The 12,297-nt window shown below is 41.6% G+C and overlaps 1 pseudogene; it reads right to left on the bottom strand.

Annotated features, from left to right (window-relative positions):
- Positions 1–3,889: 3,889 nt before the first annotated feature.
- Positions 3,890–12,297, bottom strand: part of LOC134078090 (cytosolic phospholipase A2 zeta-like) — a 13,979-nt pseudogene continuing 5,571 nt past the window's right edge.

Below are 12,297 nucleotides of genomic sequence, written 5' to 3'. Positions count from 1 at the left end.
GGCAGAGACTTCAGACTGACTCGGGATGCTTTAAGGCCTGAACACAACCCAATAATCGGCCGTCGGGCAGTCAGGGACTCGAGTCTGTTTGGTGTGTCCCGTGCCATCGCCAGTCGGCGGCGGCGTCGGGGCTATTTTGGCCAGTTTTGGCCGACTTGACATGTAGGTCGGCCAGTGGCCGTCGGTCTCAATTACCAATCTGATTAGTTGAGTCCTAACCCTTGGTAACATCTAGGTAGCAGAGGACTTCATTTAAAAACGAACCATTCACCCTACATTCAGCGATGTAAGTTTCGAACCCATTTTGATAGACCACATTTTTGCTAAAACTACGTTTCTGAACGTGTGTTATTTCAGGTTATTACCCATTCACTTTTGCGTCGCTTCGGTGTGTCCAGTGGCACTTTTTTGACCGACCAGGGGAGACGAGAGCCCGATTGATAGTCCGACTGCTTTTCTGCCGACGGTCGGCCAGTCGGGTTGGTGTGTTCAGGCCTTTAGGCTGCTATACTCACACAGTGTGGTGACCGGTTTATCACACCTTATGCTACAGAGAGCTTAGGCTGAGCTAAGGTGTGGCCGTCTCATTGAGATCACAGGCAAACTCGCCCATTGCTATATCTCCCGGTACAATAGTCAGTTCTGCTACGGCGGCGGTAGTTAAATCCTAGTGATTCATTGTGCCAACACCGTTACCTATAACTACTACTGTACTCTGGTCTGTAAGTACATAGAAAGGCTATGCGGATCAGAACATAACAATTTATTTGTCAGGTACAACTTAATCATCCAACACATTACAGAATGAAGTAATTAGGCTATCATACAACACACTTAGAGAATGAACATACATTACCAGCTCAGATGATTGAAGATATATGGAGTATCTGGCTACAGAATAACTCCTATTAATGGGTTGACTTCTCTTAAATAGGCTACCCAGTTCTTGGCTGGTTAGGACATTGAGAGTTGTCACATGTTTGGAGGTCGACCATTTCAGGGTAATTTGTTTAGGGACCATATGGGGGATACTGTTGATGAGACTGAGACCATTATTTCCTTCAGTGCTAATCAAACAAGACATGTCAATGTATACTGTATTTACATTGTTGGTGAGACAGAGACCATTGTTTCCCTCAGTGTGAATCGATCACGAAGACATGACAGTGTACACTATATTTCCTGCTTCCCAGTTAGTTTCCCTTAAAAGGTAAAATATTAATAGTAGTGACATTTTACAGTGGGCCCACAATGGGGTTATACAATCATGAGATCAGCAGTTCAAGAAGTTGATCAGCCCAGGTGAATCTGGACTCCTTACTTAATTGGTTGCAGATTTTCTTTTATCCGATATATGCCTACATTTTGAAAGTCATTTTATTGCAATGTGAGCATTGGTTCATGATTTTCTGTGATTCTTGTGTCTTGTTACACAATTAGTTGCTTGTTATTTGGCTTGATTATTTTCAGTTATATTAACTGTACTGAATATATCACATATACAGTTACACGAGTAGTCACACAACCAAGTATGGGGAGACAAAATAAAGCGTGGTGCTTCTAAGCAGGTAAGAGGAATAACTATATTGTGTGGCGGAATAACATTGGGAACACTTAGACTCAGTGCAGTAATATCCTCACTCCAAAGTGAAACTGAAAGTGCAAGAGTGAGGATATTACTGCGCCACACAATATACAGTACCCTCCAGAATTATTGGCACCCTTGGTAAAAGTTGACTAAAAATAGGTATAAAAATAATCTTTAGGTGATTTATTGTACTCCCACAATGAAAACAATGTGGAAAAATATACCCTGCTAGGCAAGCAAATTTATTCTGAGAAAAAGGAAAATCTCATAAAGAAATAAATATTTTTAACAAAAACAGCTTGCTCACAATTATTGGCACCCCTGAAACATATTACGTACAACATTTAACAGGAGCATTTTCCTATGTAAATGCAACGTTTTAAAGTAAATCAGAGTGTCTGTGAACTTTCAGAAGTAGTTCATGACGTTCTTTTTCACTATGGTATGAAAATGAAGTCACTCAGAGGCTAAATCCTCTAGTCATTTTTCAACATTGGAGAGACAAGAGAATACACTAAATTGAAATAAAAAGAAATTGTGTTGACATTTGTAAGTAAGAGAATGTCTATGGAAACTAGGTATTTTGTTGAAAATGCCTATATTTCCAGTTAAAATTATGAATAAAAGGTTCTAATCACCTGGAAATGTGGCAAACATGCTTGGACAAAGACCCATGGCTATTTTGCTCCCACGCACAGTATGGAGGATGGTATGATAGGCAAAAAAATCCATAAGAACCACTGTTGAGAGTTACAGACAAAGCTATCATCTTGGGGTCACCAAGTCCCCCCCAAAAATCTTCAAAAGTGACCTCACTGCTAATAGATTATTTATACAGCATGTCAGGTTAAAGCCAGTAGAGTCATTTAATGAACAATGTAAATGGCAGGAATTACTGAATGGTACCATGACATGTCTGGGAGTGTGGTCTATTGTCAGATGAAAATAAAATTATGCTCTTTTGCTACACTTAAGGTGTCTTTGGCATACATAGAAGAATGACTATACTAAAAAGAACCCCATGCCTAATCAGAATTATGGTGGAGGGGCTGTGCTATTGTGGGGCTGTTTTAATTCCCAAAGGCCTTGGGAACCTAATTAAGGTGCATGGCATCATGAACACCAAGAAAAACCTGAACATTTTCAAAGGAAATCAAACAATCTCTGCCAAGGCCCTAAAAGTTGGTCATGATTGGATCATTCATCAGGTCAATGAACCAAAACAAATGCACAGATCAAAACAAATATGGTTTACTGAACACAAAATCAAGCTTCAGACATTGCCATAGCAGTCCCCTGATCTAAACTCCATAGAAAAACAGTGGGATGAGTCAACGAGAAGAATGCACAAGTGTGGACCTAGCAATCTGGACGATCTGGGGACGTTTTGTAAAGATGAATGGTCTTAAATCCCTTACTTTGTATTCTCAATCTTTATGGGGTGTCAGAGAAGAATATTACATGCTGTTTTATTGACAAAGGGAGGTTTAAGAAGGTATTACAAGTAGGGGTGCCAATAATTGTGAGTGACGTGTTTTTATTAAAAACATTTATTTCTTTATGAGATTTTCCTTTTTCTCAGAATAAATTTGCTTCCCTTGCAGGGTGTATTTTTCCTCATTGTTTTCATTGTGGGAGTACAATAAATCACCTAAAGATTATTTTTTAGACCTATTTTTAGTCAACTTTTACCAAGGGTGCCAATAATTCTGGAGGGTACTGTAGTTATCCCTCTTACCTGCTTAGAAATGCACCATGTTTTATTTTGTCTCACCATACTTGGTCGTGTGACTACTCGTGTAGGCCTAATTGTATTTTAATAGGGAAAACATGGAAGTGTTTGGTTGCTTCTAACTTCATCTCTGTTTGGATCCTAATGAATGCATTGGGCTAGCTAAATGCTATCACCGTAGCGCCGCGCAACAGAGCCAGTGAGTGCACGCATTGAAACGTGAGAGGTACAGTATGTATCAATTTGTCTTAGTTAAGGGAATAACATAGTTTAATATGAAAAAAACGGTGAAGTGTTCCTTTAATGCCTTAATTAAAAAAATGAGTGAAAATCAAACTGCTAAGGACACCAATTTTCTTTCTGATTGAAGAATGTATCGTAAATAAATAAATGTTCTTCCTTAAATGCTAGGGGGAAGGAAGTATTTGACCACCTATGTAACCCTATGGGAATTTAACACATAGGGACAGGCAGGTTTTTATTTTTAAAGGCCAGCTATTTTGTGGATCTAGGATATCATGCATCCTGATAAAGTTCCCTTGGCTGCTGGAATTAAAATAGCCCCACATCATCACATACTCCTCACCATATCTAGAGATAGGCATGGTGTTATTTCATTTAGCCTATTAGCTGGTTTGATTTGCACTGAGCTCAACATAGAGGGATCCATTCAGGGACAGGAGTGGTGTTCGTGTTCGTCCTGGTCTTCATGGACTCTCTCTCTCTCTAACGCCCGACGCAAAGCTGACAGGAGCGTGTCACTGTTGTTCAGGACGTTGTAGTGCATGAGATCGATCAGCCTCTGGAAGTCCTCTGGCTGATAGGCCAAGTTGCTAGTGAGGTATGGCGAGTCTTCGGTGCTGACATCCACGTCCCCCTGTTCCAGTTCCTCCTCCCCCTCACGCCTGACACCTTAGCGCAACAACAAACAGGAAGGGATGATAATGATATCAGATGTTCACCGCAGGATTGTCAAGGCAAAAATAATTATTACTTTGTGTAGCCTATTTTCTCTCTTCTGGCAAATAAATGACACTGAAAATATAAGCGAAGTCGTGGTGAGTCTGTAACCACGCACAAAATGATTCAATGGATCAATGGATGACTGAAAAGGCAGTCATACAAAAAGTTGATACCCGGGTTACATATTATGCATATTTTCAAAAATTATTAGCAGTGTCATTGATTTTTATCAATATTTCATTAACTAATGCATTTTTTCACAATCACATTGACGGTTAATAGACACGTTCTCTGACACACCCAGGAATATAAAACAATGATTGAGATGTCACTTACATTAAATGTTTACCACGTGGAAAATTTACGAAAAAGGGAATTCCTTCAGCATCATTAAACCTACAAAGCCTACTTGCACAAGTACAGTACATGTGTGATTTTTATTTTTAATGTGTCATTTTATTAAAGGTATTTTATTATTTGCTACCCAAAAATATGAAACAATGAACAAACTGAGCTGAAATATGCTAAGGGCTATGTGATAATAACCATAGAATATAACATACTAAATGTGCACCCAGTATGTGGAAAATTCATGACAAGGGGAATTCCTTCAGCGTCATTAAACCTTCTTGTACATGGATCAAGCCTCATCCTGAACAAATTCAACAAAATGCTTTATTTCCCATGGAGATGTCTTCTTTTAGACGTTTTCTTTTAGTATAGAGGTTTATAAAGATTAGGCATGATCCATGAACAGGCATTTGCTAAATGCCTGACCTTACACTATAACAATTATTTGTGAGGGGTCGGGGTTTGCACCTACTCACCTGGGGCTTTGAACTCCCTGAAGGTGAGGTTGACCATGGGGAAGTGAACCACGATGGGCGCGTTGGGGTTCTCCTCGTCCTCGAACACGTACACCTCTTTCATGGGCTCGCTCTCCACACGGTCGAAATCTATGTGGGGAAACGGGAACCTGTGTTCTGCACAGTGTTGCCGGGTTTCCTTTAACACCTGAGGAGAACATCGACAGGGCAAACAGGTGAAACGTGCCTCAGAGAAGATGATCACCTGTCTCGATGGACATGGCTGGGGTACAGGGTGGGGTGTACTTAATTCATGAATTAATTGATTCATATATAACATAACATAGCATAGCATATGAAATAGCATAAGACAACAGCATAGAATAGCATAACATAACATAACACATTCCTGAGCCTGACTGTCCAGACTGTGGCTCCAAGAATGCATTGCGGGAGGGTTGGGGAGATGTTGCTGTTGTTGTTGTGTGATTTGATGTTGTGTCCACCCGTGGGGTGTCCTACGAAGCTCGATTAGTGCCTTAGCGAGGTATGTTGCGCTCAAAACCAGGGTATGCTGTCATACGAAAGTGGATTTGTTTTAGCGTCGCTGTATCACCATGGTATCTTATGCTCGCAACCAAACCTGCTCGGGAGCGGGTTATGTGCTTAGTTATAGCTCAAATCGTGAAATATCACCGCCCTCTGACCAATTCTAACCAATCCATTATCTTGAACAACGAAGTTATCTCACGTGTGCTAATCTGTCATACTTTGAACAGGTTCGGCCCCGCCTCTGCAAACATTTTGAATCTCGAAGGCGCTTTTAAGTATGTTGTGCGTGCAAATATGTCACTACTGTGGACATGCATGCCATACAATATCTGATGACCATCGACTTTTTGATGTTATAGGTTAGACACTAAAAAAGACCACCCTAGATTTCGCTACCGCTCATAAATGCGGAAGTAATCGTTTTTAAACCTAGGCTGTCTTGTGCGTCTCCACGTTTCCCGATTGGTCAAAATCACCCCAACCACGAGAACGCGCACAGATCTGAGCTGAAAGCCTAGTTTGACAAATTTATCACATACCTGAGGGGTATTTCACAAAAGCAGAATTAAGACATCCAAGATAATCGATAAAGCCAGGTTTGACATAGCGTTCTCTAGTCATCCTTGCTAAACTCGTTTCACTAACGCCAATCCAGGATGAACAGGAGCGTCTATGTCAAGCCAGGTGTAAGTTATTCGGGATGTGTGCGCGTTCTCGTTTCTCCCCCAAATAACTCACGGTTGGAATAAAAAAGACGCAAAAAATAGCGTCTTGCACACAAAGTTAACAGTCGCTTTTGATATAGACAACAACGAGGTAAAGTTGTACTTTTTTGGATGGGGAATCATGATTATTTCTGTTACACAGCGGGAGTAGGTGTGGCAGACCAACTGAATGCAAATTTACGTATGCACCCACGTGTGTGAGAGCTTCCTTGTCTCGGCACGCAACGTCATTAAGAAAGCGCTTGCCTCCGCAAAGATGCACAAAGTATGACTATGTATATCTTTATTCTGTCTTTAAACCAAACTAGTTGAAAACACCTTCCAAATATGTCCCCTCTTCTTCCAATCAACTACTACAGTAGGCTATTCATCAAACGTCAGTCAAAAAAAGATGCAAACAACGATTTTGTAATTAATTATAAGGCCACCATAATTTAAATGATATCTAAATGGTATTGGGCAGACATTCTGTTGTGTTTTGCGAGTAAATGCAAGTAGCAAATAGTATATAAATGGAATACAGCTCTTTCAAAAATCGCATGCAGGTCTGATTTGATTGACAGCTAGCTGAACCAATCAGATAATGTAATACCATTAGAATTAACTTATCTTGGCTGTTAGCCTGGTCGGGAGCAGGCTAGCTTCAGAGAATAAATTCCCATGGCAACTTATGTAGCATCTCTTTTGTGAAACCGAGTCAAGGGTAAATTCATCCAGGATAACCAAAAAATCCCGGCTTAATCCCTTATCTAGGTTTTGTGAAATACCCCTCTGCTGTCGTAGGATCACTTAACTTAATACCCGAGTTGAGGCTTTGTGCAGCCTCGATATGTCTAGATAACCTAGATTTGTCTAACTTGCTTCGTAGGACACCCCACCGGTGTATGTGTTAGCATAGTTACAGTCGTCGTCCCTTAGCTGTACCTCTTAGTTGTACCTAGTTGTATGTGTTAATCCCTGTGTGTTGTATGTGGCCACCATGTCTGTGTGTTGCGTGTGTGTTGGTGTTCTCTGGTGTGTTTCTAGTAATTGGTTTGAGTGAGTAAATGAAAATAAATAATGAAAAGATTAACAACAAGAGTAATCTGTTACAATATGTTATGTTATAAATGCTATGCTATACCGTTATGTTGTGTTATGTTAACACAACACAACACAACACAACACAACACAGCACAGCACAGCACAGCACAGCACAGCACAGCACAGCACAACACAACACAACACAACACAACACAACACAACACAACACAACACAACACACCTTAAACTGATCCGAATTCCAGGAGTAGTTGAGGGACAGTATGAGGTCCATGCGTCTGTGTGCTTGCAGCACTGGGGTGAACCCCGTGTTACAGGCGAAGCCCGCATCCACCAGGTTTAGGGTGGCATCCGCCGGGGTCAGCTGGTTTGGGAACGCATCTGGGTGGGCGTCTGGACAGGAAGCCCAAAGGTTAGATTTATTTTAACATAGTTAATCATTTATTGATAATATATAATTTATATATTTCATACACAAACACATAATTCATTTATTTTATAGCCCCCAATGGATGAAATTCCTCAAAACTTGGCATATGTCAGGATTACTCATTAGGTTAGTGCTTAAAATTATTGTTTTACTGATAATATTACTATTCTCCCTATTGTAATTGTTCACTGTTACTTTAATTTGTACTGTTATTTATTTGTATGTCGCTTTGGACAAAGGCGTCTGCTAAATAACCATAACCATAACCATAACCATAACCATTACCCTTGGGGATCAATAAAGTATCTATCTATCTATCTAATCATACACATGAAATGTGGTGCAGTTCATAACATCTCATCTGAAGATGGGTAGCCTGGAAAACCAGCGCCAACTGCTGGACGGCAAAATGTTTTGCCTGCATTTAGGTCTGGCCTCGGACCATTGAACATTTTGAAAACACTGCCCTGAATCTGGCAGATGGCAACTAAACCAATCACAACGCAGAGATGTGTTTTGAATCAACGCGGGCAGGGCAGAGGGCTCTGGGGCGGGGTTTTGAGGGAGCGTTGGCCTATAGGCACAGACACGGTTTGAAAGACAACGGGTTGTGCTCATCAACAATGTTCCGTTGTATCCATTGATCGAGGCCAGACTAAATTAGACATCCAATCCATTTAGGCTGGTTTATCAGGCTAGAAGATGGGGGAAATTAAAGCAGTATAATATTGTATTTTCATTTTTTTACCATGGGGGGTGCAAATTACAAATGACTGGTTATAAGATGTGTCATTATTAACCTTACCATTTCCAGCAATGAATCCATTTTTCCTGTTGTAGTCCCAGTGTAAATTTAGGCCTCGCATGAAGTTGTAAATGTTGCTGGAGATCGGTCGGCTGGTGAAGAAGTCGGTGATCCCCTGTGCCATGTCGGTGGCCGGCTTGATGATGACGGTGTCGAGCGTGGACGGCCTGTTGTCTGACACTGCGGGGGAAGAGAACACCTCACAAATCTCACAGGGTCCAACATGACTGCACACACCAACAGTACAGTCGTCAGACAGCTGGTTGAAGGTGGACTAATGGTGTGTCAAAATTGCTAAGAATGTGCCCACCCACTTTTAAGTGCTTGACTTCCACATTTTCCTGTGCTACCATTACATACGTTAGATATCAAAGGAAGAGCTTGGTTCCAAAATGCTATATCCTCCTCAACTCAATCAAAACATCACAACTGCAATTGTGTTGATATTATGTTATTTAGACGTATTAATGTTTTTAAAAATGGAGATATAGTGTTTGGGAACCAAACTCTTCATATGCATGTATACAATATGTATATGCATGCATTTGTGTACAGTATATAGCCTACATATTCAATTGGATGGGTGAGTGGATGGATGGATGAATGAACACATATAGACATGAATATCACATAGTTTAGCACATTAAAGCAAGTCATTGACTGACAGGGAGGATTCCCCTAGCTGTATAGTGAGGGGGCATGATGTACAGTATTTATTTGCTTTTGTGACAAAGTGTAATAAATCAAACAAAAGAGTGTTGGTGAACTGCGAAAAGGTTTTGTTAACACTAATGTCTTACATTAACTTTTAACATTTAGCACACACTGTTGTCTAAAGTGATTTACATACAGTATGTCAATTGTATTATAAGGGATAACACTGTCCCTGGTTATGTGCCTTGCTCAACGACACAACGGTGGAAGCTGGGAATTGAACCCACAACTTTCAGGCAACTGCACGCTAGATCGTCCCCTTTACTACGACACTACACCGTGCCGTCTTCAATACCTGTCTTGATGGTATCACCAGGAAGCCAGGCTGGTTTGTTGCCGGTGACAAAGTTCCACACATCGTTAAGGCTGATGGATATAGCACTGCTCCAGATTCCTACGGAAGAAACACACACACACACACACACACACACACACACACATGAATATATGATGAATATGTAGATACGTAGGTAGATAGGTAGATAGATAGATAGATAGATAGATAGATACAGTAGATAGATAGATAGATAGAGAGATAGAGAGATAGATAGAGATATTGAGAGGGAGCTATCAGAATATATTGCACGATCAGGCATCCCCTCTCTCTCACTCGCTCACACACACACACACACACACACACACACACACACACACACACACACACACACACACACACACACACACACACACACACACACACACACACACACACACACACACACACACACACACACACACACACACACACACACACACACACACACACACACACACACACACACTTCTTCTCCCTTGCTTCATCTCTTACCTATCAGGAAAGGCATCCGAGCTTCTGGAAGGTTCTTCACCATGCAACCCAGGAAGTACTCGCTGCCAAAGGTCTCCGTGGGGATGGACGCGCCGTATTTCGGAATGCCCACCTCGTAGGGGCTGAACTCACACCACTCTGCAAACACAACAAAGGAGCAATGTGAAGCTACTGTATGTGCCCAAACATGCTGTAGTCTGTAGTATCACAACCGTTTATAAAAAGCTAAGCTGCTACACCAGATGCATAACATTCACGGGCAATAGCCAATTCACAATTAGCTTCCACTATAATCAGTACAGCTGCTTACACCACATCAGAGACCAATGTGTAGGCTATGCTCTGCAGACATTGCAAAACATAAAAATTCTATTTCATTTTTTTATTTTTATTGCACAGCACTTGTTAAATGCTCCATTTTGTACACAGATCTAAGTTTAATAACATAACTTTTTTTTTTCTTTCTTTTTTTTAAAGAAAGGGCTGGACTGAAACTCCTACCAGCATCAGTGACGTTGCCCTTCTCGCTGGTCTTCATGTTCACTGCTGTGTAGATGGGCAGAGGATTCTGTCCCTCAGATACTGCCCTCTTCTGGTCAGACAGGGTACTGTCCCATTTCTGCACAGGCAAAAGTGCACAGTCAGCACTTGGCTCTATGTGCAGAATCTATTGTTTATGTGTAATATACCATCTGATTGCAGTGTGCAAAATACATTTTTAATTAAATTAAGGGTGTGTGTATGTGTGTATTTGTTTAACTGTTTAAACTGTGTGACAGATGGACAAGAGAGAGATAAAGACAGATAAAGTGGAATTTCTCTCTCTCTCTCTCTCTCTCTCTCTGTGTATGTGTGTATACTGTACATATGTGCAAGTGTATTCAATAATGTGAAACAGTGGCTCTCAGTGGGTTTTGTTGCTGTCTATTTCTATTTCTGTTTGCCTTTGCTTATGTAAAGCACATTTAATGACCCCTGTGATACGTAAATAAACTTGACTTGACTTGACTTGACTGTATTCAGTACCATGCCATATGAGGTGTTCAATGGGCAGACCCCACATGAACGACCCCTGTGATACGAAAACAAATTTGTCTTGACTTGACTGTGTTCAGTACCTTGCCATAGATGAGGTGTTCAATGGCCAGACCCCACATGTCGATGTAGGTGACTGGAACCCCTTCCTCCTCCCGCAGATCCATCTCCTTCCTGTAGCTACTCAGCTGCTCAGTGGACAGGATGTCGTGGTACCTCTTAATCATCTCAACCTTCATTGGCCCAGTGACCTCAATTATGTCCCTCTGTGACCAATCGGGAGTCTCGTAGAGTGTGGACATGGCCCCTGAACATGCAATTATGCTATGTTTATATGTCACAGAACATTTTATGGAAATCATAAAGATCAGGTAAGACTGGTTATGATGTGGTAGTCACACACACACACACACACACACACACAAAGAAAGGTCACATACCACTGGAAGTCAAAGATGTGTGTGTGTGCGCGCGTGCATGTGTGTGTGAGAGTGTATGTGTGTGTGTGTGCGCGCGCCGCGTGCATGTGTGTGTGAGAGTGTATGTCTGTGTGTGTGTGTGTGTGTGTGTGTGTGTGTGTGTGTGTGTGTGTGTGTATGTGTATGTGTTTGTATTTGTGTGTGTGTGTATGTGTTTGTATTTGTGTGTGTGTGTGTGTGTGTGTGTGTGTGTGTGTGTGTGTGTGTGTGTGTGTGTGTGTGTGTGTGTGAAATAGTAAGTGTGTGTGTGTGTGTGTCATATAATCTCGGATGAGAGGCTGGTCTCACCATGTGGCTCCTGAGACTCCGGTGATGTAACTGACAGCGTCCAGGACGCCCAGAGTTTGGAGACCCTTCAGACTCCCAAAGGTGCCCGTCATCGCTCTGGTCCCGCCCCGAGCAAACCACACCCACCAGCGGGACCTGGAAGGAGACGAGTCAGTGAGCTTCCAACAGCCATTTTTTTACCATGACATTAGCCTGGCTGTTCCCATGCTGCCTTGCACACAATATGAGTCATGCTGCTGAAGGCAGCCTGGAAACTACCGCCGTCATTTTTTGCCTTAGATACACACACACACAGACACACACACACAGACACACACAGAGAGAGAGAGAG

The sequence above is a fragment of the Sardina pilchardus genome, chromosome 1 (genome assembly GCF_963854185.1).
Source record: "Sardina pilchardus chromosome 1, fSarPil1.1, whole genome shotgun sequence".
NCBI classification, from domain to species: Eukaryota; Metazoa; Chordata; class Actinopteri; order Clupeiformes; family Clupeidae; genus Sardina; species Sardina pilchardus.
The sequence above is the reverse complement of the archived record's forward strand: the minus strand, read 5'-3'. Positions and strand labels throughout refer to the sequence as shown.